Here is a 22,346-nt window from a genome sequence, read left to right as displayed (position 1 = left end):
TTTTTGACAGGTGGCGCTTCTGAAGGATAACATTGCAGATGTTTGGAGAACGTGATTTCTCACTCTCATTGCGACAAGTACCATTACGCACGCACGCACACACGTACACACAGGCGTGCTCCTGACTACTTAACTGTATCTGAGAAACCTTAGATGAAATGATTTACTTTGCTAAGTTGTTATTCTTAATTAAATTATAATATCAGTTATTACAATGAGATAAAATGAAGTACGAATTTGGAAACTGTTGCTGCATAAATTATTGTTCAGAGAGAGAGAGAGAGAGAGAGAGAGAGAGAGAGAAATTTCATGCAGATGTAGTTGATAAAACCAAGAGTTGGGATGTAACTGGAAATCTTGTAGTTTCCAAGTTTGCATATACTTATTAAACAAGGCCAGAGTCTAACATGTAATTCGAAGTTACAGATATCTGGATGGTTTATAAATAATTTGGATTAATTTATTATAACGAAAAAAATAGTCTTTTAGCTCCACTGTAGCTATCCTTTTAAGCAATTGCAGACTAAGTAGTTATTCACTATGAAACTTTATTTATTTAGCTTATGGGGAGAAATACAAGAAATTAATAAGCAAAACTATACACAGACTGACAGTTCAATTAATCAATCGATGAAACTATCTGGAAGTAATAAATGCAAGTTCCTGAGGCAAGGAAGTAGTGTGTGGGGGCAGTCATCAGTGATATGATGTGTAGTCTGCACTGCACCACACAAGCAAAGGGGTGACTGTGAAATTCCCTAGAGATGTAATAAGCGGGTATAGCCGCCTTCTCAGGTTCTCAATATGTTTAGCTGGCTCCACAGGTGTCGAGGTAGATTGAATCCTGAAGGCTTGGTAGTTGGATCTGTAATCAGGTACGTGTTTATATGAGGAGTGAGTGATGAGAGGTAGGGAGGAGTGATGGGGGAAAGAACAGGTAATGGAAGAGGAGTAGATTTTTTAAGGTAACGAGATGGTTCTCACTCGTTGTTATATATGTCCACAAGAGTCGTGTGGTGACTTCGGCTCCAAACTGGCGAACAATATTCTGCAACAGGGAACACCAGATCCATGGCTGTTCTAAGATCGAGGCATCTACGCGAATGGTATCAGTTGTTGAATGGGAAGGATATCGAGAGCGCATGAGATTGGGTTTAAAGGATACGTAAATGATGCAATATCACAATGTATCCTTAGAGCTCGAAGAATAAATAGAGCATGAGTGAAATACATGTGTAATCTAATTAAACACGAGATTTATATGGAAAAGACGATGTGGAAGAAATACTGTGTGCATACGGATGATGACGAAAATTATAAGGCGAGGAGGAATCACAGCTGTTTTACGGAAAGCTAAGTCTAAGTGTGAAAAGAAACTGGCGATGAAAATTAAAAAACACGCCAAAGAATTCTGTCGTTATGGTGTAAGGAAAGAATACGTATAAAAGAATAATTCTAGTGAATGCAGATGGATGGTATGAGGATGACTGATGTAGAAGAGATTGTTTAGCTAATGAGTGGTCATTTTGCTAAAAGCTATCAACCTGGTATATGTAACATTGAACTCACCACTACCTTTTCACCGTATGAAGAAATTCATGTGGATAGGAGGAAGTACTAGAGCCGATGCACAAACTGTATAAGAATCAGAAACAGGGATTGATGGGATATCAGCATGGATGCTAAAGGAATGTTCAGATGAATTGGCTATTCCCTTGACCAGGCTGTATAGTTTAAGTCTCAGCATAGGGAAGATTCCACAGGAGTGGAAAGAATATATGGTAATCCCAAATGCACAAGGGTGGTGCAAAGACTGTTGTACCCAACTATAAACCAATCACTATCTCTGGAGTGGTGGTGGTGGTGGTAAAGAATTTGGAAACGTTAGTTAGGGCTCGCATTCAGAAATGAGTTTACAGGGAATCTCTGCTTTGCAATGAACAGCATGGGTTTACTAAGGAAAGGTCATGTTTGAGCAACTTTCTCAGATTCTATAATAATGGTGCCATTGAGTTGAACAAGGGGAATGAACACACTCTGATACTTTTGGATTTTGCTAAGGCTTTTACAGAATTCAGCATAAAAGACGCATAAAATAGAGAACATTAGATTGTATTATAAATTCTGGCACGAATTCTTCAGAGGATAGCTGAATGAGAGATATCAAAAAGTGGTATACTGGGAATGTGAGTCTGCAAAATGTAAGGTAACCAGTGGTGTACCACAAAGATCAGTGCTTGGTCCACTGTTTGGGAAGGATTTGACAAGCAACATACAGCTATTTTCTGATGATGCAAAGATAGGTAGGGTAATCAGGAGTGCTCTGCTGCTGGTATGCAATACTTGCAGAATGATTTGAATAGGCTGCAATTGTGAGCATGTGAAAATGGCTATAAGTTAAATATTAATAAATGTAAGGTCATGACTTTGGTGTGATTAGATATCCAATGTCGTATTATATTTGGTGGGATTAGGTTAGAAGAAACTGATGAGGCTATAGAGATCCTGGAGTTTTAGTAGACAGGAAGTTGAAGTTCAAGGGCCGTATAGCAAAGACTAAATACAACTCAGAGGATAATTGCAATGCTGAAACGTACCTTGACATGGAAAGATAAGGAAGTCATTTTGCCTCTTTAAAAGGCCTTGCTGGGACCTCTCTTCGACTACTGTGCGCAGTTCGGATTTCCTGGTTTCGGCTGTGATTATGATACAGTGGAGAGGGTGCAAAGGAGCGTGCAGGAATTGTATCAGAATTGTGGAATGCTGATTATGAAGACTGACTGAGAATCTGTAGGCTGCAGACACTAGAAAACAAGAGAAAGAGGGGTGATTATGATTGAGACGTATAAACGTCTGAAAGGGTTATACAGTAACTACTCGCACACTAAAAAAATAATACTATTTTTTAGTGTGCAAGTAGTGTGAATGAATTCAAGAGCAGATATGACAGATGGCTTGGATAGTATTCGCCTTCGAAGATGAGTCCCTGACTCCCTAGAATTTTCTCTTGATAATAATAATTGTTATTATTACGTGACGCCTCTAAGGAGTCCAAAGACTCATCCAGGGTCTGGGGGGGGGGGCACCTACTCTACAGCTGTCTGTCTCCACCACTCAATCCACTAACTACAACGAAACGCATTACCATCATCTACGCCAACGGCATCTAACCACCACCACTGGTATTTTTACAAACATCCATGCCTACTCCGGGATTCGAACCCGCAGCCTTTCGGCTGGAGAGCGGATACGCTAACCACTCGGCCAACCAGGCCGGCAATAAAAAAAATAATACTATTTTTTAGTTTTAATAATAATAATAATAATAATAATAATAATAATAATAATAATAATAATAATAATAATAATAATAATAATAATAATAACTTATACTACGATTAAGTGTGACACCAAGGAAACAAGGGTTACTTGTGGATTAGAGTCCTGTTGCAGAAGTTTTTTTTTTCAGTTGAAATCATTATGAAATCATGAGGTTACTTAGTTTTTAAAAGTCTCCATTCTGTATTATTATGTTACAGTATTTATACGTTCTAATAATGAACACATCAAGCAACTTGAAGTGCTATTTAGAATATACACGCAATCTGCATCAATCTGGTTAACAGCGCAATACGTATAAAGAAAATATTCCCAGTAATCGACTACTTATAAATGCGATAATGATAATGAATGTTCCTGAATACGAGAATTAAGATCCCAGTGAAATAATAATAATAATTATTATTATTATCTGAACCCTCCAAGGAGCCAAGGACTCATTAGGGAAGACCATACATCATGAACACCAGCCTTCATACCGCCTCTTAAATTCATTCATACTAGATGCACTCACCACTTCAACAGGGAAACTGTTCCACTCACTCGCTGCTTTGTTAGAGAAAAAATATCCTTTTCTTAGCAGCACGCAACTCAACTTCATAGGATTCCCCCCCCCTTGTCCTCTCCATCATCTTTCATATAGCAAAAAATTTCATCAACTGATAACCACAACACCCTTTAAGAAGTTAATAGGGCTTTATCATATTACACCTCTTTCTCCATTTTTTCCAGTGTCTGAAGTCAACAAATTCTCATTCTGTCTTCATAATGTACATTACACAGTCCTGATATTTTTAATACTCTCCTTTGCACTATTTTCATAGCTCCTTTGTTGCCTCCTAACCCAGGAGATCAAATCTGGGTGCAGTATTTTATGTTCGGGCTCATCAAGGCCTTGTAAATAGCAAAAATAACTTCCTTATCCTTACATGTCAGTGCTCATTGCAATATCACAATTATCCTGAGTTGTATTTCTAATTTTTGCAATGTGACCTTCGAATTTCAAATATCTATCCATTATAATACCAATATCCCTAGTCTCATCAATTTCTTGTATCTCTCACCAAAATAATATGCTATTGGATATCTCGTTACCTCAAAGTGTGTACTGATAGTCATTATCATTTGCCCATATTTCCAGCCTATTCAAATCATTCTGTAATGGCTGGATATCGGTAGCATCCCTAATTGTTCTGCCTCTTTCTGAATCCGAACACACTTGAAGATCTCTTATCAGCCCTTTTCCAATATCGTCAATGTACAGATTGAACAATAATGGCCCAAGGATTGAACCATGAGGTACAACACTGATCCCTTTAAATCTGACAGATTCACACCCATCCTGTATATCACTTTTTGATATCTGTCTGTCAACCATCCCCTGATCCAACTCAAGAGTTTATATTCCATTCCCATATTTTCAAGTTTATGCAACAGCCTTTCGTGTGGTATCCTATCAAATGCCTTAGCAAAATCCAACATCATCATAGTGTATCCATTCCCTTTATCCAGCTCGGCCGTAACATTGTTATAAAATATGAGAAAATTGCTAAAACCCTTTGCATCCATATCCATAACAATATATTCATATTATTCTAAAATATATTCATAAAATACATTAGATTTGCGAACAAACAAGTAATGACAGTAAGTATGAAGAAAAACACAGCAGAATAGAGAACTTTCATTCACCCATTAAAACAAGGGTTGACGAACGTAAACGATATTTATATTAATAATTTTGTTAATTTTCCTATAAATGTAGCTTTAATCATTAGAAATACTTTAAATGCTTTATTTGTATTTGAAAGTTTTATAAATTATGCTGAATTTTTGTATTTAGTTAAACACATTTAAAATAATTTTGTAGAATAAATTTATAAATAAAACCTAAAGAAATTTTGATTTTACATTCTGTGATCGTTATATTCTGGAAGTATGTGACCTCATTAAGTATATGATAGCTGGTCAAGAAAAGTTCCTTTTGGATTATGAGAAATTAACTCTCGCATGTATTTTTATATGGATATGAGCGTTTTGAGAAAACTTTTATGTCATATATGTATAATATGCTATTTGTTTTACGTGTTTAACAGTAGATGGCAGCATGTTTTAATCAAGTATACCCAGCAGAATATTGAGTTAAATTCTGTTATTGTGAAATCGAAAATTATCTCGGAAACATAGTAAAGAGTACCAACTTTTTTTTTTTTTTGTTAGAGGTACTTAATTGGCACGTATTAGTCATTGTTCTGTTATTAAACAGATGTAGGATTATTTAAAGGATTGTTTTATTCTCAGATTTGTTTTTATTGTAATGTTAAATACGTTATTCCATCCTCTTCGTTTTATTTATTTTAGAAACTAAATAGAAATATGCATTCGTTTATATTGAAATATTACAATTTATTCATTAAGAGTTAACTCTGAACAAGACGTTTTCGATGTAATAACTTTTATTTGAGCCTTTTTATAATAATAAACAAGCAGTGCAAATCCAATCCTGTTTTTAAATCGTTTTAACTTCTAAAGAAGTTATTAAAACAACTTATTAATAACTTCTTTGGAACTATTAAAACGATTTATTAATAGCAAGGCAGACAACAAATGTTTAATTTCCTGGTATTAAATAATATTTAAAAAGCCACATCACTTAAAAGAAATATAAAAACTCTCCTTAAATATAGTCCGATTTGTTTTTTTTTTTAGATTTTTAGCTTTCTTTTGCTAAATATGAATAATATACAGCAAAAGTAATATTTAGTCAAAGTAATATTTGGCTCTGCTTTTCTGAGATATTCAAATATTTTAATTTATTTTTTGCTTAGTATAGTATATTAAAATGTATCGTATTTTTACTTTCCATTTCTCCTTAAAATTTGCCTCTGAACAATATATTTTCCAATGTTAATTGGAAGTATTATTATAAATGCCTTCCGGAGATTACAGCTAACGATTTTATGCAACTTGATAGATAGTTTTCGTATTAGCCCAGTGCAATAGGTAGGTGGATGAAAAAAAAAATTACTATAAGCCCAATCAACCTAAAACTTTATTCGATTTAAATATCCTATGAAATAAAACACAAAATATTATCAAGAAAACAATACATGAAAATGTACAAAAACTGAAAAATGGAAAAAATCTCACATTACTTAAAAGTAATAAACTTTTAAGTAATAGTTTCATAGTAACGTAGATAGGCCAATGTTAAGCTAAAAACTCTATTTGGAGTCTTTGTTCTGTGTACTCATAGTGACTTCACAACTCCTAATAAACAGTATTCTAGGGAAACAAATGACGCCATGTATTTGTGATATGCAACAGTACAGGTCAGCCTTATATTTACACTTCAAAGAAGAAAAAAAATTCTGAGAAAAAAAATTCTTTTATAATCACCGAAATGAAATTTGTCAATACAACAAAGTCTGTACATTCTTCTTCTTCTTATTATTATTATTACTATTATTAAAACCTCCTGGGAATCAACGACTCTTCAAGAGAGGCAATACATCACCCACACCATCTTTTTCATGCTTTCTATTTCACTTATTCACACTAGATGCACACATACGACAGGCAAACTGTTTCATTCACTAACTGTTCTGTTAGGGAAAAATGTAGCTCTTACTCCGCATACAAACTTAACTTCCATAGATGCCATAGATGAGGAGCGTGATCGCTCCCCACCTTTCATATAAACGAAATATTTCATCAGATGATATTTTATACACAAATTCAGAAGCATCAAGACCTCCATCTTATCATCTCCCCACCCAGCTTACCAGCGTCTGCGGAAGAATTTGGATTATCATTTGCCTACAGTTGCAGCATATTCAATTCTGTAAGTGCTTATATCACTTCCGCCATTCTTAATTACCCTACCAATCTTTGCATCACTAGCAAACAATTGAGCATCTCCTGTTAGATTCTTCCTAATGTCATTAATAGATTGAACAACAATGGACCCAAAGACTTAACTCGGGAATACACCACTTGTTACGTTGAATCTGGCAGATTTAACACTCACTGTATACTATTTTTTGATAACCGTCTATCAACCACTCTCTTAACTAAGTTTATATTCCAGTTCCACAGCAGTCTTTCATTCTATCAAATGCCTTAGCAAAGTTCAACAGCCATTTCCCCTTCATCCAGCTCAACTATAACACTTTTATAAAATAGGAGCAAATTGCTAAACGTGACCTCCTTTTAGTAAACTCATGCTGTTCCTCGCAATGAACAGCTTGTCTGTCAACCCATTCTTCATATGAGTTCTTATCAACTTCTCTAAAATCTTCACCACCACCACCTCTCCGGAGTTACCGATAGATCAGCAGTTCGACACATCGATTTTTGCACCACTCTTTGTACAACGGAAATATCATATATTCTTTTCATTAATGTGGTATCTCTCCTGTGGTGAGACTCAGGTTATACAAATCACCAAACAGTCCTTTTCTTCCTCTGGGCGTTTAATGTATTTTTCACTATAGCGTTTTGTTACGTCCCAATCTTGCGATTTTGTTTGTCTTACAAACTGCCTTCGTCTATATTCTCCTAACTTCTACTTTCAAAACATCACCAATTTTTTCTACTAATATCTGAATTGTTGTTCCCCGTAGTATCCCTAGTATTTGTATTTTAACTGTGCCCTTTGGGATATTTAGTTTAAGATATTTTATACATAAACAGAGAAAGGAACTCAAATATCTGCAAGTGTAACTATTGCAGTCGTGATACTATTTCTTGTTACTCAACATTAATTCCTTAAACTTCCCGTTTCTTAACATTAATTCCTCGCGTGGTTAGGCTCGAATGTTTCTAAGCGGTGCATTGGATTAGCGATATCAAACAACTCTTTTTATCATTAAACAAAAGGTTTATTTTTTCTCTAAACAAGGTACATATCAAAATACTCAACTAAATTACTTACACACTAAAATTAGCTTAATACAAGTAGTTGGGCTATGATTCGACAAAAGTTACTATGATCATGCCGCCACAAAATTTCATACAAAACATGAATTCACTTAACATAAAAATTTTAGATCACCACACATTATTAGATTATTCAACTTCAAGTACACTAACAAAATCATTAACTACTCTAGCACATACGTATGACAATTCCGATTCTCTACACATCACACTAAGCATTCAAATTCCTCAGGCTACTTGATTACTCAATTCGCACTAATCTAACTCAATATTAACAAAACCATTTACTTCATTAACACACAACTATGTCATTAACTTTCCTTTTACAATGTAGTAGGCACTCAAGATTCTTAGGATAATTAATTATTCACAAATTATCAACACTAGCTAGCTTACTTTTAACACTCTCTATCAAATTCTAAAGTCCTATTATAATTTCTCCCTAATCACATTAACAGTTCTGTATTATGACAATGGTACCTATTATAGACAACTTCTAGTTAACATAAGACAAAGTTCACAATACCTTTCTTTAGCTTCGCTTACGGCCCTTACCTTCTACTGAACGAACTTGCTTGCATAACTTCTTGCAATTCAGGGCTATATAAACATCTGTATGGTCGGCTGTACTATCCGAAAGGAGGACATCGACATTTTCACAGCTTCCTATGACTCTATGGTGTATTTCGCTTTCTACATAGGAATACGGGAATAGCTTTCCCGCTCACCTTCGATTCCTTGTTGTGGCATGAGGATATAAGCCATATCTCTCCACTCAGGAACACCGTGAAATCCACTAGAAAACCAAACTAAAACAACCGCGACTCTCCAAACGTTTCTTCTCTTCTGGAAAAAGGCAAAAGGGCCTCAAGCCTCCTTGGCTATCTCTACATCCTCCCTAAAATCCAAAAGAGCCTACTCCTCGAAAAAGGTCCCGAGGGGGGTGGTTACCAACGCTTTTATAGCTGCTCTCCTAACGGCGCCCTTTCTTACTTCTTTTTCCCACCTCCTACTTGTTTTCCGTCTGTCTACCAATTGGGTAGCATTTGGCCGCCATACATCATTTTGATCGGCAACTCGTAACGAAGTTTCTATCCGGGTATAGGCCCTAAGCGAAATTCCGTTATTTCTCTTGTTAGCCTCTATCTTAACCCCCTTTTAAACCTTTTCTCAGAATTCTACTTAATGCCTAATCTGTAGCCTCTTACATAGCGTATTTCATGACTCATTCTTTTATACTTATGCACTTAACTCTTTCATTCTTAATCGCATTACTATATTATTTCTCAGTTAGCTACTTATTTAATACTAATTCCTTGTTTAGTCATAATACATCTTAATACATTCTTTTCTTTTGTTATCTTAACTAAACAATAGACCTTTACATTTTACTCAATTTATACTGGATGCAAGAATATTACATTAATTAAATTATCCTTTTTATGCAGGGTTTTTTTATTTATGTTATTTATTTTACTATGTTACACCCTGATAACTGAGAATACTATATTCTCAAGATATCAGGTGTAACAGTGTGTTCACGGTGGCGGTTTGCCTGCTTGCGGGATGAAAAACCCCAGATAAACTGGGGGGGGGGGGAAGAAAAAACCTACTGTCCACGTCCAAGACCGGCTAACTTGTCTATGGCTGAGGAAGATCCTTAAGCTCCTCACGTCGGCGACAGGAATCGAATCCAGGACACTCCTTCCCCAGGCATATGGTTGCGAAGCGCATAGTCACTAGACTATCGGGCGGACCTACAAATTACCAAACAGTGTGTCTTGTTTACTCTTTGCCATGAGCTTGAAGTATACAAATTTTGGTATTTTGCTATTTTCCAGTTGATTTAAAGTAAGGATTGCAATGAACATATTGCATGTCTTATCACAATGCACAAAACACGCTCTCATATATCTAAAAAAAACTCTTATCAAAGTTATTTATAATTATTTGTCCGTCTTAGACGTTTTATATGGTAAATAAACTTTTTAATAGATATTTTCTAGAACAATTATCTCAAGTCATTCAAAAAATATTAGCCATACAGAAATTAGTTGCATGGTCAGACATCAGATATATAATATTCAAATATTATAATTAAATGGACAAAATAGCATAACTACTTTAGGAACATAATTACAACGATGTATAAAGTTCTGCAATTCTTATCTACGGTTAGAACAGCAATAACGAGACATCAGATTATGAATGCATGAGTGTCATATTCAAAGAAAGAACTTGTGTTCTACTCTTAACATGTTTTTCCGAAGTAAATGGACGTATATGACTATTCAGTAAAGGTCCTTACTAATGATCTGCTTACGAAACGGAGAAAAAAAACTTTTGGCGAACTGAATAGAGAACACTAATTAATACACAGAAATACATTTCTTGGCAGATTTGTGAAGAAACCGAAGGAGGTAAAATTGGGATGAGATACCTAATAATAACCTAAACATTTGAGGAAAGGATGTGTGAATTCTCCCCCAAACCGGCCGGCTTGGATGGCTGAATGGTTATCGTTGTCTAGACATAGGCTGCGGGTTCAAATCCGTTATGAACATTGGTATTTGTAATTATTCATAGGTGAGATATGAATTACGTCTCCTGGGCTAAGATTGACTAACGGATGTGTGTTCACAGACTCGTTTATTAAAATTAGCCCATCCACAGTATTTATATATTAATGTACAGTCTGACTACAGCGGTGGTATCCTCGGCTGGCAATGTGCCAAGAAGAGTCAATTCATGTTGAAGGGAAGAAAAGAATAAAGCAATGTACGAATTGGTTACCAACATGCGAAATCATGATTTATACGTAAATTTTTCCAACTGTTTCACAAGCAAAACAGTTATTATTATTACAGGCAAATCCAGGGAGTCCTTAGACTCATCGAGGGAAGCCCTAAACATCATGTCCGCACAACTATTCGGCATTCTCACAGTATCTATCATACCTTGCGTTGAACTTATTCACTGTCATAGCACCCACAACAGACTCTGGCAGCTTATTCCACTCCTTTACCACTCTAAAAGTAAAGAACCCAGCTCTAACACCCTTGCTAATCACACTCTTGCCCAGCTTCCATAAATATCCACCTAGTTCTCCCACCACAGTCCTGATCTCAAAAATATCCTCTGCATTAATCCTATAGAAACCCTTTAGCAATTTGAATATCTCAATCATATCTCCCCTATTCTGCCACTCAACTAATTTCTGCAACCCACAAATCTTCACCCTGTTCTCATATGGTTCATTCCATAGACCCGCTATCATCTTAGTCACCTCTGGATCCTCTCCACCTCCTCCCCATCAAGAAGGAACCTAGGTGACCAAATCTGGGCACAGTAGTCGAGATGAGGTCTTGTCAAGGCTCGGTACAGAGGAACAATAACTTTCTTGTCTCTGCTCGTCAAAGTATTTTTCAACAACCAAGTGATCTGATGAGCTGATTTAGCCACTTTTGAAATGTGTGCCCCCAAAACTTCATCTCCCTGTCCATCAACACTCCCAAGTCCCTGGCCTCATCAATTTCCTGGAGTACAGTTCCACCAATGTGGTATAAGGCTGCTAATCTTTTCACCCCAAAATGCATAACCTTACATTTTGTCACATTAAATTGATATCCATACTCCTTAGCAGAGAACACCAATCTATCCAAATCATCTTGCAAGACTTTGACATCTTCTGCATTTACTATTGCCCTACCCAACTTTGCATCATCAGCGAACAAATGAACTGTTCCTCTTAGATCCTTTCCTATATCGTTAATGAACAAATTGAACAACAGTTGTCCAAGAACAGAACCCTGCGGTACACCACTAGTCACAAGCCGTCTTTTGGACTCTACTCCTGAATAAACTACTCTCTGATATCTCTCCATCAACCGCCCACCTACCCATCTCACCAACCCTATATCCATTCCCATATGTTGTAGTTTACGGATTAAAATTCCATGTGGTATCCTGTCAAATGCCTTAGCCAGGTCCAGCAGTATCACTGTTAACCCATTACCCTTATCCAGTTCAGCCGTCACTGTGTTATAAAACTTGAGCAAGTTACTGAGGCATGAACCTTTACAAAGCCATGCTGTCCCCAGTACAGTAGCTCATTTTCATTAATCCATCCCTTGACTACTTTTTCCAAGACCTTGACAACGACTCCTAATATGCTGATCGGTCGGTAATTTGCAACAGTAGTCTTGGATCCTCCTTTATGCATTGGAACTATTCCCCCCCCCCTCTTTCCACACCTTCGGGACTAAACCAGACCCGAGACTCAGATTAAACAACATGGTCAGGGGCACTCATAATTGTTTAGCCGCTTCACGTAAGACCCGTGCCGGTATACCATTCAATCCCACAGATGTATTCACATTAAGGTTCTGTAATGCCACTTCATTCATTACAATTCCCGTATAAACTAATGGTTCCTTCATTCTTTCAATGTCACCACCTGGATGATATACTCTTGCAAAGTGCTCACTCAGTAATTCTATTATATCGATTCAGTGACCTGATTCAGTGACCTGTTTACCATCGCCATTCCTTAAAATCATTCTGCTGTGTACAGGTTTGTTTTTGCTTGCAGCATATTGAAAGAACTGTTTGGGATTCTCTTCAGCTTGCATAGCTAGTTTCCTTTCATAATCCGCTTTTGCTTTTCTTACCACACTCGTTACCCTTCTGGCCTGCACTATATACCAATATTATTAACCTGTTTACCAGAAAAAAGAAAATATAAATGAATTGTTCTTTTCATAATACTTTCCATATATTATCCGTCGAAAAAAAAAATAAATAAATGAAGCCGATTATCTATTAGTGCCGTTAGATGATAAGGAGATGAGGAACACCATAAATAAATGAATATAAATGAAATATAAGTAAAATGAACTATAATTTAAAAATCTTTTCTTTTATTTATATTATCATAACCACGAAACAATTCTTTCCACTTTGTTTGGAATTAGAAAATGCAATATTTTTTCAGCTCTCTCGCTGAAATACTGATGAAGTTAGAGATACACTGACTCCCAACGGCCACTTTATTGAACAAACTTATTATTCACTACTTAATAGTCATTACATCTTAACTTTGAATCATATTTCGAATAATTTAGTGATACACACGCCTTCTTGCTATTGCAAACTGTTGAAATTAAACCTCTTAAGAGTTTTAATTTCAGTACCTGTAGATCTAAGGTCGAGGTTGAAAGTCTAAAGAGGGTTGAAAATAAACATCTTACGAGATATAATTTTAGTGCTCCGGATGTCTAAGAAAATTACTCTCTGTCAATATTATATTTCTAGAAAAGGAATTCAATAATAGTCACGTATACTTCAATTGAGAGTAATAAGCATTTTGAAATTTAACTACTTTGGTGGAGCGGCTAATGAAATGTTTATCTCGCAAATATCTTCCCCTCCTCTCTTAGCAATGGTCTCAATTTGTTTTTAAGAAGGGATTATATTCCCCTTTTTAATACTATCATTATATTTCATTCCACTAAGGCGAAATGACTGTTCTAGTATGAATGACCTTAAAGTCCTTAAAAGGACTGGCTAGATGGGCGAAGCAAGAATGCTTTTCATATTCCCCGTTATCTGAAGAGAAGAATGTAAGGATAGGGTGTTATTGAGCTATAAAGCTCTGATCATGACAGCAATAGCCGAGCCTCAGTTAAAACTTCATTAGCCATCCATTACCCTCCCTGGATACCCATTTTAGTCGCCTCGTACGACATGCATGAGCTGCATTTGAGCTATTCTTATCCAGGCCACCACATAGGGAAGAAGTAATTAATTCCTTATCACAATTATATATAATTTAAAATAAATGGTGTACTTTTTCATTCTAATTAAATTTCAAGTTCGATAAAGTTATAAAACAATGCTTCCTTCTTTTACTATATTATATAAAGTATTATATAAATATATAGATATAAAAGAATTATTACAGAATTTAAGAAAAATATTAAATATGTACATGTATATAAAATACTAGGTATATATTTTTGAGTTAAAGTCTCATCATTTGTCTTTAGAGTGCAATGGACATACTGAGGATTTCGGGGAAAGTGGGAGGGATTACGTAAAATAAGATAAGAGTGAGATAGCAAAGAAGATTCCAGTTGACCAGCTTTAGTTGTTGACCCGCCAAGTGTTTCTAAAACACTCTTTTGACTTTTCATTCTTAAATAAAAGTCCCCCGCCCTCCCCCCCCACACACACACACAAAAAACGAATAAAATTAAAAATGAACATTAAAACATGTACAATAAAACAGGAAAATAAAAGCATGCAAACCAAGGTAAATAACATATAGCAAAAAGGCTGTAACATTTTTAAAAAATCAAGAAAAACAAAGTGGGGAAGGCCTAACATTCGTGATCCGGGAGGCTAGTCCCACCCACTTCTCTGTATAAAAAAAAATCAAATAAACCGTTTATAATGAAAAAGCAATGAAATGAATAAGGCCCTAAGATTATATTAAAAAAAAGCTTCTGTAGAATGTATAATGCTTACTTAAAAAAAAAATTCATTGTAATTTTCTTTCAATTTTATATAATATAGCGTAGGTTGCCAGCATCGAGGACAGAACCTCGCTAGTACAAAAACTCCCCCCTCGAACAATACACTTTCAATTAAAGTGAAGTAGGACAAAACCTCTTTTTTTCTGTTCATAGAATTTAACAGAAAATATAATATAATTCTTTCATATCATTATATTATATTTTCTATTCAAATTATAGTATTTGTAATATTACCATTAATTAAATATATTTAAATAATTTATTATCATATATTTAAGTAAAGTTAATAACGAATTAATCCTAAAAAAATATTAATCATCCTCTCATTTGTCTAAATGTCGCACTCAAGTTACTATTTAGTGATCATGTAACCTGGGCCTTTATCTTAGTAGTGTGCCAAGCACTAAATCAGAATTAACCCCAAGCCATTGCTGGCGAGATTAAGTCGTATGTGTACATAGGACCACTAGATCTAATTTGAGAAATCAGCTCCCCCATCTACAAAAAGGAGCAATTCCTAAGGATCCAACATCATTAAGAGAATTGATGCTTATTGGTAGTGAATGGAAAATCGGAGGGGTGGGGGGATCAGAATATCAAGATTTCCCAGTCTATGACAACAGACCTGAGTTGACGGAGAGAACTATCATTTTTGCAACAAACAAGGCGCCTTGGTGATATGGAACGTCATTCATTTAATTTTATACAGTTTATTAATGCAGGAATTTTAGTTTTCTTAGAAATAATATAGATACTTATATTTTATTAAAAATTAATTATTAAAAAAAAATTAAATCTAAAAATATTTCCAAATTCTGTAAATATAGTTCATACCTTTAAATATTTTGTATAATAATATTACAATTGAAGCATAACGCAACAACAAAATGTCGGGATGCTAGGACTTCCAGGGTAACAAATGGCAATGCTAGCCAATGAAGTTTTAACTGAGGCTCGGCTATTGCCGTTACCCAGCTATGATTAGAGCTTTTTAGCTCAATAACACTCCATCCACACAGATTTACTTCATTCAGATGACGGGATAAAGAGTCAAGGACTCAGTCCATCGCCCAGTTCTTATAAGAACTATAAGAACAAAACGTCGGTTAAGGATGGAACTTTTGCAATGGTGTTCAAAAGCTACAGACAAACTGCATTTTTACCTGTATATGAAAAAAAAAAAGTATAAAAGACTATGGTCAAATGGGAACATAAATTTATTTCCAGTGTACTAATAAATTATATTACACAAACAATTGTGTTATAAATTTCGTACAAATTAGATTGCAATACGTATTTGGCAAAAGTTACAAATTTCCTAAGGACGTAGTTAAGGAACTGCGTCTGTGACGTCTTGCAGAAGTTTGTCGAGATATTATCAGCGTACCTGTGCTTAAATGGAACCGACTTGCAAGCTGCCCTGCCGCAGTGCGTCGATTACATTTTGCTATTATAACCAAAAATCTGTTTTCGTGCTCCGTGGTAGAGCGAGGGTTTGGAACACATGCCATTGGTTTGAAAAGCTGCCCAGAGTCTGGATATAATATTTTGTGAGATTCCAAACTTTCTGGCAATTGCAAAAATTCCAGTTGAGCTGTGATGGATGGGCTCTGTGGGTCCAGTTACAACAATAGAATGTTGCGTTGAGTAATGATTTAGAGTTCGACCTTTGTCGTTGATTGTGGAGCTATGCCAGGCTGTATGTTTGGCATTCAAATCACCAGCCATGATGATGGAGTCTGTGAAGCCGAGAATGGAGTCCAAGTCAGATACCAGCAATGGAATGCTGGGTGGATTATATACAGCATAGATTTTGATATTGCCAGCATTGTTGGTATTAACTTCAAGGCCTGTTATCTCTAGGTTCTTGGTTTGGGGATTGGTCAGAACATTGTGGCTTAGGTAGTTTTTAATATATATAGCTGTTTCTCCTCCGCTGCTGGTGAGTCTATCTGTTTTGTACATAGTATAGTTCCGTAATTTGGGATTATTAGCTGGTCTGAGATGTGTTTCATTTATCAGTATTATGTCAGGATTATGCCTGTGAGAGAATTCTTGTAGTTCTAGAATTTTGTTTTTGAGTCCGTTGGCATTCCATGCAGTTATCATGAGAGAGTTGGGGTGGAATTTTCTTCTATTCATTGAATTGAGTGGAATTGCTGTCAGAATTGAGTGGGTACCTTGTAGGAATCTTTTCGTGGAGGATGGCGAAGGATTCGTCATACTGAATTCTTGTAACATGGTGGCTAGTGAGGCAGTTAGTACTGATGTTAGATTCGGGCCTATATGGTCATGAGATGGAGTAGCCTTTGTTCGTGCTGCCTCTGCATAAATTTTAGGCATTTGTTTCCTTTCTTGAGTTGTCGGGCTAGAGATAGTTTGGGCTGGGGTGTGACTAGCACGGCTGTCTTGAGCATCGCTGAAGTGTGTTGGAAGGGTAGTTTTTCGTAACCCTCGGTTATTTGGGTGTGTAATGCATCCCTTGTAGTTTGCGGGGTGAGGTCCTCCACAATTGGCGCATTTAGCTGGAGTGGATCTTGGTTTTGTACACATGACGGTCTGGTGGCCCTCGCCACATTTTAAACACCTGTAATTTGCCTTGCAAAGTTTTTGGGCATGGCCAAACCTTTGGCACCTATGGCTCTGCCCAGCTGTCGACTTCTTCCTTAGTGGTTCAGTAGAAATTCTGAGGCCACATATCGTTGTTAGTTCATAAATCTCTTTCTGTTTCTTATCAATTTCTACGAGTATCAGTGGCATTGGCCGTTTATCTGCCCTGAGCATCCTGTTCACTTTCACTGGTGTTAGGTTTCGACTCATAAGATCAGTGGTGATTTCTTCACAGGTGACACCCTCGGTCACTCCGCGAAGCACAACCTTGAGATTTTTCTCACTAGGTAAAGCAAAAGTATGATATTGAAGACTCTTGTTATCCATTAATCTTGTCAGCTGTCTGTAGTCAGTGACTGAGGCTGGTTAGATTTTGACTCCTTCATCTTGATTTTTCCCCAGGAATATGCACTTTTGTGTTTCCTAAGGGCTGTTGTGACAGTGGTCCATTTGTCCTTGTCCTTTAGTATTACTGGTGGAACCTTTTGGTGTTCCTTGGGACTTCTAATGTTGGTATGTCTTCATCCATCGGGTCTTTGGTGACAGAGCAACAATGAGACTTTGGGGATTTTGATGACAGAGCAGCAATGAGATCCTCTTATGAGATCTCATTCTCCTCCTCCTCTCCATCCTGATCATTAGAGTGAATATATTCTTTTATAAATCCTGGCCGGTCAGTTTCTAATTTGCTTATTATAAGTTTGAGCACTTCTAGAGACTGCTCCTTGTTAAGGATCTGGATGTGATCTTTGATGTTGTCCATGTCAAAATGGCGATTTCCTGCCAGCAGAAATGGGTTAAAAGCAGTATAATAATCCCGCAGGGCCGGGGGCCTGCCAGCAAAGTATCCTGTAGACCTAGACGGACTACTAGCAGTGTATAATCCCGCAGGGCTTGAAGCCTGCCAGCAAATGTCCTGTAGACTGAGTTGGTCTACTAGCAAAGTCTTCTTAGAACCTACTAAGAAGTAGGTTCTAAGAAGTATCATTATCCCAAATTATCATTTGGGAAAAGGAGTATCAGTATCTCACTTGGCCACAGTTAGAAACCTTCCTCCCTATAAAACCTTAATACCACCACTGGTCGTCATTGCAGGTGGGGCCTGCTGGCCATATGGCTTCTTGCACATTTCGTGAAGAGGGGGAGACAGTAGGAATCACACTGTGTTAGCATCAGTGCAATGTGAGATTACCGAGAAACCTTGTATGCAATGTAATCAGACTCGATCTAAAGTAACACGTCCATTCTCATCAAAATCGCCACCGACCTCCTCGTTCAAGTACGCAGTTTTGAAGGATGATTTTATTTTGGTTTTAAGCTATTAACTTAAAAATAATTAACTTTTTAATACTCTATTGTAATTGTATATAAATATTATATACAATTTTCATTGTATTTTAGGATTAGATTCAAATAGCGATCAAAATAGATTCTAATAAGTTTTAATGGCTAAAAGTAATAGTTTCACTAATTATATGAAGAGCCAAAGGCTTCAATTCCGCGACATGAACTTATTTAAGTTAAGGGATATTACATCCCATATTGTTTCGTAGCTGAATATAGAAACTATATAAAGTTCGGCGATTCCAAGCTTAAGCAAATATCTGGATACTGCAGCAACTGATCCTTTAAGGTAGTGCAAGCATAGAAAGGGTGGAGCAAGCTCCGATCACTATTCTTGATATTTACTCATAATATGAACTTAGCTCCTAAGGGCTGTATTATTGTTCAACATTATGAGAGAGAAGGTCACTACCCAGACCGGTTTCAATCTTTTTTGAGGTCTCATCAGTGAGTAGGTAGACCTAGTTGATACCTCTAGATATACTTACTTTTCTTGGCACCAAGAAGGACTATACTTAGGGACTATCGTTTCTCTCACTTTCTGGCAACATCTTTCAAACCTGGCATATAAACTAAGTACACGTAATAATATCCCACAGAGATTCTGTGGCACTACCTGAGGTTCTAGAGCCTCTACTCTTCGGACAACAGCCCTTGCTTTGGTATTCTCAAGTGCTGAATATTGTGCTTCTATGTGGCTAAATAGCCCTCACACAAGGATTATCAATTCTCAATTGAACAATACCTTAAGATTAATTACAGGCTCTATTAGATCGACCCCAACATATTGGTTACCTCTTTTAGCAGGCATTATTCCTACAGAACTACGTAGATTGAATTCTTTAGTCCGTGAATTCCAAAAAATTGCTGGTAATCCGAACCTATCTATTCATCAGGATCTCTCAACTCTTATGGTCAATGGATTGAAATCTCGCCATCCATCACTACGAGCAGCAGAAGAACTAGTGCTAAATAATTTTAATCCTTTATCAAAGTGGGAAGAAACATGGAAGGAAAATACGAAAGAACATTTGCATAAAATCTTTAAAGGTGATCAAATCATCACAGGATCAGATCTACCTCGCAAAACATGGACGGTACTAAATAGAATTCGGACAAATCATGGCCTATGTGGAGATACTCTCTATAAGTGGAACAGAATGCATCTTCCGTGCTTATCAGAATGACTGGAATGACTTTTTACAAGCGGCTCCTGAAGATGTGACCTGGATTAACTTAGATCTGAATTTATAATGATATATATGTTTCTTTTCCTTATTATAACATATTAAGACTTTTACTTTTAACTCTTATTTTAATTTTCAACTTCTTGGATTAGATCTGTGTTTTCCTTCATAGTTTTAACTTAAAATATTTTAAATTCTTCAATTCTGTTAATATATAATGACATCATGATTCTCTTTTTTAACATCATGTTTTTGCCATGAGCTATGTATGTATGTATGTATGAATTAAAATCAGGCTAATCTGTTTTAGAGAATTTTTTAGCATATTGTAACCTGTTTTTTTTTAAAGACAAACTCACAAGTCTAAATGGTAAGGAACCGTATTATCCCTCAAAGTCATTTTAATTTTTTATTATCCATTTTTATTTTAACTTTCAGCTATTTCGAAAAGTAAATTCACTTCATATCTTCCACGTTTCATTGCTCATATCCAAAGATTGAAAGTAGTTATTTAAAATAATAATAATAATAATAATAATAATAATAATAATAATAATAATAATAATAATAATAATAATAACATGCATTATAAAGTACACTAATCTCCTTTTATTCTTGTCCAAACACGTTTACTTTTTTTTTTTACATAAAGTGATATTCTATCAGTCACAACCAGATCAATAACGTTCCCACATTGTGTTAAAAGCAACTGATCACGACGCTTTTGAGATAAAATTTCAACAAACAGGTTTCCAAGGACACATTAAGTATTATATTAAGAAGAAGGAAGGAAGTTTTCTAAGTGACGTTAGACGGAAAACACGACTGTATTCTTGTATAGGAGTGGCTGTGATGATGACTCGAACTTCGGCGTTGTCTAAAGTGGCAAATATTTCATGGTTTGAATTTCATTGGCACGCTTTTCTTAGGTAGGTCATCTTATATGGCAATTATCATAATCTTTGTTATACTTTAATGTCATTAATGCATTATATTTTAATTAATATTTAGAATGTGCAGTTTTCCCCCTAACTTTTTTTTTTTTTTACTTAAAGTGCAATTACCGAATATTTATTTCTTTAATTATCGTTGGATTAAATGGTAAATTTCTTTTTTATGTTTTTCCATTATTAGAAAATATCGACACGCAGAGAAGATAGGCACTTCCTATTTCTTACAGGGCCGCACTTTGTTACACGCTTTCCACTGTCCCACCAAATGGTAGACGTTTCACTCGAAAGTGGAGGGTAAAGAAATTACAGATACACGATTGGGAAATCTTTAATGCAAGTGATAAATTTGAGAAGCAACTTAAATCCAGTTTTAAAAAAGAACAACAATGCGAAAATTAAGATATCGTGAATAATATCGAGGTACACCCCCCCCCCAAAAAAAAAAGAGAATTACTCTTAAAAATCGACTGAAAAACATATAAAATTACCAAAAAGAGCTTGTAAAATATTCAAAAACATGTAGGTTTTTGAGTTTATAACTTGACAGTAAGAGCTATTCGCAGAAACAAAAATTTATACGCTGAAAAAAAATTTTAAGCTTCTATCGGCGTTTAAATTCATTACAGTCATTTTAGGAAATTTAATTTGGTGTATTTTAACGGCATCTTAGTTATTAATGAAATTATAGTAAAATAATACAGCAAGCTCTATTGAAGTTATGTTTAACGTCATTTTTTTTATCATTCTGAGAATAATGCAACATTAGGTTTTGCTGTCATCTGTCTGATAGCAGATGAGTAGGTGTGTTTCCGACTTCAGTAGAACAAGACGGATGTAACGTTATAGCTTCCATGTTCCCATAGCAACAGTAGATATTAATTGGTCTTTACCAGCTGATTGTTTATTATGTATATCGTCAATATAAAGTGACAGAATATATGACATGTCAGCACACTGAATTTCTAGTTTATGCGAATTTATTATATATATATATATATATATATATATATTATTGTTTTCCCTTAATGGCAGCGTTGTTATTCTGTATTCCTTGGATATGCCTGTATAACTTTCACTTTGATTTCTTGCAAATTTAATTTTTTTACTGCCCTTTTCTGTTTTCATTGTAGATGCCAACAAACGAATGCATGTAAAGGAACTTTTTAAAGTTCCACTACCGTAACCAATGACCAGTATCCTCCCCCCAGCCCACCCACACACACACACATACACAAAGCGCGTCGAGGTGTTCAGTAAGCTGAGGAAATTAGTACTTAACAGTATTAAAATAGAAAATTGCCTCGGTTGCATGGTGTCACGTGATCCATTTCGAAGCTAGAAAAGTGCTCATTGTTGTCGAGTTATGTGTACATCTACGAGTGTCGACTAAGTACTGTACTAACCGCTAGTCTTGCACACAATTCTCGTTGGGTAAG

General features: G+C 35.8%; 1 protein-coding gene across 8 annotated transcripts in view; it reads left to right on the top strand.

Annotated features, from left to right (window-relative positions):
* The window catches only part of LOC150093682 (beta-1,3-galactosyltransferase 5-like), a 100,241-nt gene that overhangs the window by 63,995 nt on the left and 13,900 nt on the right, over positions 1-22,346 (top strand). For 2 of the 8 annotated variants that reach the window (XR_016550309.1, XM_090412804.1), the window contains one exon: positions 20,610-20,886. The exons of the other annotated variants lie outside the window; for them this stretch is intronic. The gene's annotated coding sequence lies outside the window, so the exon portion shown is untranslated. The remainder of the gene's footprint in view (positions 1-20,609; positions 20,887-22,346) is intronic. 8 annotated transcript variants of the gene reach the window in all.

The sequence above is a fragment of the Typopeltis vanoorti genome, chromosome 23 (genome assembly GCF_054136105.1).
Source record: "Typopeltis vanoorti isolate ZY-2024b chromosome 23, IOZ_Tvanoo_1.0, whole genome shotgun sequence".
Lineage (NCBI taxonomy): Eukaryota > Metazoa > Arthropoda > Arachnida > Uropygi > Thelyphonidae > Typopeltis > Typopeltis vanoorti.
This window is presented reverse-complemented; position numbering and strand designations above follow the sequence as displayed.